This window comes from Mus caroli, chromosome 10 (genome assembly GCF_900094665.2).
Source record: "Mus caroli chromosome 10, CAROLI_EIJ_v1.1, whole genome shotgun sequence".
NCBI classification, from domain to species: domain Eukaryota; kingdom Metazoa; phylum Chordata; class Mammalia; order Rodentia; family Muridae; genus Mus; species Mus caroli.
The window spans coordinates 84,862,619-84,870,271 of NC_034579.1; positions in this window are offsets into that span (position 1 = coordinate 84,862,619).

The following is a 7,653-nucleotide window of genomic DNA, read 5'->3' on the forward strand; positions in this document are numbered from 1 at the left end:
GGAAGGAAAGAAGAAAGGGAGGGAGGGAGGGAGGGAGGAAGGAAGGAAGGAAGGAAGGAAGGAAGGAAGGAAGGAAGGAAGGAAGGAAGAAAGAAAAAAAAGTCCAGACAGGAAGCTATTGGAGAGAATCCTTAAAAAATAATGATAGAGATCCTAGAGTGTAGCTCTTCACAGTTGATGGCTTCTGGGAGTTTGACCATGCTCCAATGAGTATATGGGTAACACGAACTGGACTTGTGGGGTTTTTTTTCTTTGCTTTTTTTTTTTGGAGGGTGGTGTGCAAAGGTGGGAGGGTGACCCTGGGAAGAACAAGAAGTGTGAGTGATCAGGGTGCCTTGTATGAAACTCCCAAATAATTAGTAAAAATATGTTGGGGTAAAAACACACAACAGCCTGGGCACTATGTCTCCACTACAGCCCAGCTGTCATACCAGGGCTGGGAGGGAAAGACGATACAGTAGAGGGAAAGAATGTGGAGAGAGACAGCTGGAATCGAGAGGCATTTGGGGGGAGTCGGGGGAAAGGGGGTCGAGACCTAGTGCAATGGAAACTTCCTAAAATATATGAAGGTGATCCTAATGAGATCTCCTGATAATGGGGGATATGGAATCTCAACCGGCCTTCTCTTCACCACACCAGGCTTCCAGTTCCGGGACTGGGTTGCATTCAGTTGAGCTGTTGGCCAAGGGAGAACCCATGAAAATCTCCAAACAACCCAGGCTGTTGCTACAACAATGGGTTGCTCTCTGCAAACTGAAAGGTGGGCGGATCACTGTTGAGGACAACACCCACACCATTCACTGAACATGGAGAACTCCATCTGGTACCTCCATGGAGTCTTCACCCCTGCTTACATTCTAGTGTCTTTGGTCATTGAAGATGACTCTACAGGCTACCAAAAAAGAAACATAAATACCAACCCAGCCACAAAACCTCTGACATATAATCTGTCCTGATTGCAAAATATGCTAGGGCAATGGTGGCACAGAACTTGGGCGAGTGGCCAACCAATGTCCAGCTGATGATTTAAGGTTCACACTATGAGACAAAACCCATACTCACACTGCTTGGGTGACCAAGACCCAGAGACTAGAGAGCCCAAAGAGCTAGGGTAATACTGATACTCTGCTATATTTATACACCAGTGCCTTTTATTTAGTCATCACCATAGATGCTTCAGCAGATGGGAACAAATACAGAGATGCACAGCCAGACATTACTTGGAGAGTCTACATGGAATGTCTCCATCAAATCCCTTCTCTTGGAGCTCAGGGAACCTCTCAGAAGAGGAGGCAGAAAGAGCAAGAGGGGATGAAAGACAACTGGAGAACAAGGTCCTCTCAATCAACTAAGCAAGGTTCTATGAACTCAAAGACTGAAGCAACAAGCAGAGCCTGCGTAGTCCTCTACATATCTATTATAGCTCTCAGTTTTTCTATAGGACTCCTGAGTATGAGAACGAGTGGGTCTTTGATTCTTGTGCATGCTCTTGGGGCTCTTTTCCTTCTTTTGGACTTGTCTGACTTCCATATGATGGGTTTTGCATTATCTTATATTTGACTTTATCACGTTTGGTGGTCATGGTAAGTAAAAATGGCCCCAATAGATCCATAGGGAGTGGCACTATTAAGAGGTGTGGCCTTGTTGGAGTAGGTGTGGCCTTGGAGGAAGTGTGTCACTGGACTTTGAGGTCTCAGATGCTCAAGTTGGTCCAGTGCCTGTCTTCCTGTTGCCTGCAGATACTGATGTAGAACTCTCAGCTCCTTCTCCAGCACCATGTCTGCCTGCACAATGCCATGCTTCCCAACATGACAATAATAGACTAAGCCTCTGAACTGTAAACCAGCCCCAATTAAATGGTTTTTTTTCTTTCTTTCTTATTTTTTTAAAGATTTATTTATTGGCATATGCAATAGTGTCTGGGTTTGGTGGTTGTTTATGGAATGTAACCCCAGGTGGGGCAGTCTCTGGATGGTCCTTCCTTCAGTCTCAGCTCTGAACTTTGTCTCTGTAACTCCTTCCATGGGTATTTTGTTACCCTTCTAAGAAGGAACTAAGTATCCACACTTTGGTCTTCCTTCTTCTTGAGTTTCATGAGTTTTGTAAATTGTATCTTGGGTATTCTAAGTTTCTGGGCTAATAGCCACTTATTAGTGAGTGCATATCATGTGTGTTCTTTTGTGATTGGGTTACCTCACTCAGGATGATATCCTCCAGATCCATCCATTTGCCTAAAAATTTCATAAATTCGTTGTTTTTAATAGCTGAGTAGTATCCATTGTATAAATGCACCACATTTTCTGTATGCATTCCTCTGTTGAGGGACATCTGGGTTCTTTCCAGCTTCTGGCTATTATAAATAAGTCTGCTATTGTTGGAGTTCGTCAAAAGACCCTCACTCACAAAGACCACAGAGACCACCATCACTGCAACCGCATAAGGATTTTTATTGATTCAACATGTTAGGAACCTTCCTCTCAGCACGCAGGCCAGAGGAGAGACCCAGAACAAAAAAAGAACACACATTTTATCTTTGTAAGGGGCAGATATGGGCAACAGGGTAGCTGGCTTATTCTCATTGGTGTAGCAAGTAACCTTTTCAGGCATTGGTTGGTTTGCATAGTGACTACCTTTTGGCCTAGTGACTCACTTTGCCTGCCCTTGTGGTGGGTTATTATGATTTGGTCAGCAAAGTAATAGTACATTTGAACTTATGGGTCAGCTATTAATGTCACACCACAGCTATCTGCAAGGTCAGGGCAGTTTGTGGTTTGTTTTGTTTTGTTTTTTCCAGAATTCAGTGTGGGGCAGGGTATGGGGATTTCTCTGGGAACTGCTATCTTGTTGTTATGGTTATTTTTCTGAGAACAGCTCATTTTGTTTTGGCAGCTGTAGACTCAGTCATTCTGACTGCTATGTTTCTGAAAGTCCCTTCAGAGGGGAAGGGGCTAGGTGGTCTTGAACTTATTTTGGATATTACACTATGAACATGAGTGGAGCATGTGTCCTTATTACAAGTTGGAACATCTTCTGGGTATATGCCCAGGACATTGCTGGGTCTTCCAGTAGTACTATGATTTTGCTGACAGGACACTGATATAGAGGTCTCCTGTGAGGCTAGTGGATGCTCACAGTCATCTATTGGATAGAATACAGGGTCCCCCGTGAAGGAGCTAGAGAAAGTACCCAAGGAGCTGAAGGGGACTGCAGTTCTATAGGAGGTACAATATGAACTAACCAGTACCCCCAGATCTCATGTCTCTAGCTGCATATGTAGCAGAGGATGGCCTAGTTGGTCATCAACAGGAGGAGAGGCCCTTCGTCTTGTGAAAATTCTATGGTCCAGTACAGGGGAATGCCAGGGCCAAGAAGTGGGAATGGGTGGGTTGGGGAGCAGGAGGAAGGAGGGTATAGGGGGTTTTCAGAGAGGAAACTAGGAAAGGGGATAGCATTTGAAATGTAAATGAAGAAAACAACTAATAAAAAAAATTTATTTATTTAATGTGAGTACACTGTAGCTGTACAGATGGTTGTGAGCCTTCATGTAGTTGTTGGGAATTTTAGGACCTCGGCTCACTCTGGTTGACCCTGCTGGCTCCGGTCAACTCCGCTTATTCAGTCCCTGATTGCTCCCGTCCAAAGATTTATTATTATACATAAGCACACCAGAAGAGGGCATCAGAAATCATTATGGTTGGTTGTGAGTCACCATGTGGTTGCTGGGATTTGAACTCAGGACCTTCGGAAAAGCTCTTACCCACTGGGTCATCTCAGCAGCCCCAAATGTTTTTCTTTATAAGAGTTCCTGTGGTCATGGTGTCTCTTCACAGCAACAGAACCCTAAGATAGTTGTAATCTCTTAGACTGTTTTTTTTTTTTTTTTTTTTTTTTTTTTTTTTTAGAGGGGGGTTTTTTTTTTTACTGGGTGTCCTGGAACCCACTCTGTAGACCAGGCTGGCCTCGAACTCAGAAATCCGCCTGCCTCTGCCTCCCAAGTGCTGGGATTAAAGGCGTGCGTCACCACGCCCGGCTGCAGACTGTTCTTTTCTAATGAAAGACAGGACGGAAGTGGATCAGGATGGGAGGGGAAATCCAGAGAACTGAGGGTAGGGAGGGGGAAACTGTAACCAGGATATACTGCATAAGAAAAGAATCTATTTTCAATAAAAAGGAAAAATGGGTTAAAAAGATTTATATGTATGTTTTGATTTCATGCATGTGTGGTGTCCACAGAAGTCAGAAAAGGGAACTGAATTTCCTGCAACTAAAATTATGAATGGTTGTGAGCTGCAATGTGGGTGCTGGGAATTAAATCAGAGGCCTCTGCAAGGACAAGTGCTCTTAACCACCAAAGCGTAATTTTTAATTTTATGTATATGGGTGTTCTGCCTGAACATAAGAGAGCTTGGGAACTGAACCCAGGTTCCCCAGAGCTCTTAACCTCTGAGCCATCACTCCAGCCTTTCCTCTTTCTCTACAGACTGATACCTAAATGCTATAAGCAACACAAACTTTCTGAAAAAGTTTAGTCTGTCTTGTTTGATTTTTGAATTACTGATTCTGTGTCACAGAGAAAACATTACTGTGATACATCTTGATATGGTATTTGCACCCATAGTGATATGGTAAGATGTATTGTGTAACTCCCAAGTTAACAGCAAGACTTTGACTTAAATCAGCACATTTTGGACCCTCCTGTAGTACCACAGAAATGTTAATAAGCCCAGTTAAAATATGACCAAAGCTGGGTGGTGGTGGCGCACACCTTTAGTCCCAGCACATGGGAGGCAGAGGCAGGCAGATTTCTGAGTTCAAGGACAGCCTGGTCTACAGAGTGAGTTCAGGACAGCCAGGGCTACACAGAGAAACCCTGTCTCAAAAAACCAAAAAAATTAAAAATGACCATTTCTTGAAGTTTTAATTTACTCACAAAGCCACTTATTTATGTTTGATTCGGGTACACCAGTCAGAGCAGACAACCTATAGAAATCTGCCTTTGACATTTAATCACTCTTAGACTTGACTATATGTGAAGTGTCTGGAAAATAGTCATTTGTCTTTCAATTCCAACAGAACCCAACTCAACTGCCAATCTCATGCACTCCTCTCATGGATGTCCTATTCACATGTCTACATTAGACATGTGAGTAAAGAAAATATTTTAAAAAAATCCAACATGTAGACTTGAATACTTATTAGTGCATTTATTTAGTTATGGGTACATCTGAAAACCAGAAGTTCTCAAACTAGCAATCCTCCTACCCCTATCTCTTAAGTGCTGCGCCACCACTGCACAGCTGCAGTCATACATTTTAAGTGGACATTCTACTTGGACTGAGGAACAAATGTTTATACAGCAGTTAGAAATGGCTTTGTGGGGCTGGCGAGATGACTCAGTGGTTAAGAGCTCCGACTGCTCTTCTGAAGGTCCGGAGTTCAAATCCCAGCAACCACATGGTGGCTCACAACCATCCATAACAAAATCTGATGTCCTCTTCTGGAGTTATCTGAGGACAGCTACAGTGTACTTACATATAATAAATAAATAAATCTTAAAAAAAAAAAAAAGAAAGAAAGAAATGGCTTTGTGGGCTGGAGAGATGGCTCAGCAGTTAAGAGCACCGACTGTTCTTCAGAAGATGTTCTTCAGAAGATCGAGTTCAAATCCCAGCAACCACATGGTGGCTCACAACCATCCTGAATGAGATTTGACTTCCTCTTCTGGCGTGTCTAAAGATAGCTACGATGTGTAAATAAATAAATAAATCTTAAAAAAAAAAAAAAAAAAAAAAGAAATGGCTTTGTACACCTTTAATCCCAGCACTCAGGAGGTAGAGGCAGGTGGTCTGAGTCTGAGGCCACCCTGGTCTGCAGAGCAAGTTTCAGGGAAGCCAGAGGGACAAATTGAACCCCTGCCTCTGGGAAGACCCACCCCCCCAAAATTCAGTGGGTATATGCCTGTAACCCCAGCACTTAAGAGATAGGGGTAGGAGGATTGCTAGTTTGAGAACTTCTGGTTTCAGATGTACCCATAACTAAATAACTAAATGCACTAATAAGTATTTAAGTCTACATGTTGGATTTTTTTTTTTTTAACATGGAGTGGGTCATTGTCAATAACAGACTTTGTACCAACACCTACAAATAAAACCTGTTCAACAAAACTTGAATCCTACATAGGCAATAGCCATGCCTCAGCAACAGATAGCTAACTGTGTACCCTGAATAGATTTAGGTCCCTGACCTATTTTGGGTTGGCTGCACCAATCTATTTCCAGTCCTGCTGCTTGTTCTTACATTCTGGTCCAACTACCATCCTATCCTCACAAGAAATTCAGTCTTAGGCAAGGTGTGATGCACACCTGCAATAACTCTCAGGAAGGAGACTGAGTTAGAGACCAGCCAAGAGTGTATGAGGAGAACATTCCTCAAAAAAATTTTTTTACTTTCCTTTTTTTCTTTTTTGGGGGGGAAGGGGGTTTTGTGGAGACAGGGTTTTTCTGTGCAGTCCTAGCTGTCCTGGAACTCACTCCTTAGACCAGGCTGGCCTTGAGCTCAGAGATCCGCCTGTCTCTGCCTCCCAAGTGCTGGGATTAAAGGTGTGCGCCACCACTGAAAGTCAAGTCCTAAATCAACTTCAGCCTTGCTTTTACTGGAAGCCTTAAAAGCTACTCAGCACCCAGCTGCCCTGGAACCACCATGCAGAATAATATGTTTAATATGCTGGAAGGGAACTTTTCTAGCCCAGGCAAATGAAAAGATGTAAGACCCAGATAGCTCAACGAATACTTCAAAAAGTTTCACATAACAATTTCAAACCTAATAACTCTCCCTTTCTCTTCAGTACAGGTGTAAATTTAACATGCAGCTAACTAGATGTACAACACGAAATTTAGTTCAATGTTCTTATCTATAATCCTAGGAAGCTGAGGCAGGAGGACCGCCTAACTGGCTTACTATGTTAAGTTCCAGACCAGCAGCCAAGGATACAAAAGGAAGACCCTTAAAATAACAAGAATTCACACACACATTATATGTATCTTATGTAGATTGTTAGCTCTCTCCAAATAAGCAAGAACTTCAATCAAGGCAAAAATCAGGAAACATAAACTGGGCCTTTGTATTTCTGAATACAACAAGCAGGCACCTGAACATAAATCAGTGCAGCTTTAAAAGCTGGGCTAAACCCTCCAAGTAAACCTCAGGAGTGAGTATGCAGAGGCTGCAACTCCAGCTCCGCTCAGGTGTCTAGCAGCCTTTCCCATAAAAAAACTAAACTGCTGACATTCCATCCAGTCTGGGTGTGTGAAAAGCAGGTCACCTTAGTCTTTTTAGGGATCATGCTTTGGTCCTTAATTATCATTTTAAGAATGAGCGTAATCTGGGTGCCCTTTTACAAACATAGACCAATAGACCCACTAGCATTAAAAAGTGAACATGAGACAAAAATCTGCTATACTAAAATTAGCTTGTCAAAAAATAAAACTACAATTCAGTGTTTATCCATATTTAATAAACCATGTTTTTGAAAACCCAAGACTATTTCCTAAACACAGGAGTTTCTTAAGTGAAGGGACAATTTAGGAATAGAATAGCACCAATGGTTTACTTAGTTTACCCTTTTTTCCTGGGGGGAATTCCTTTTTTTTTTTT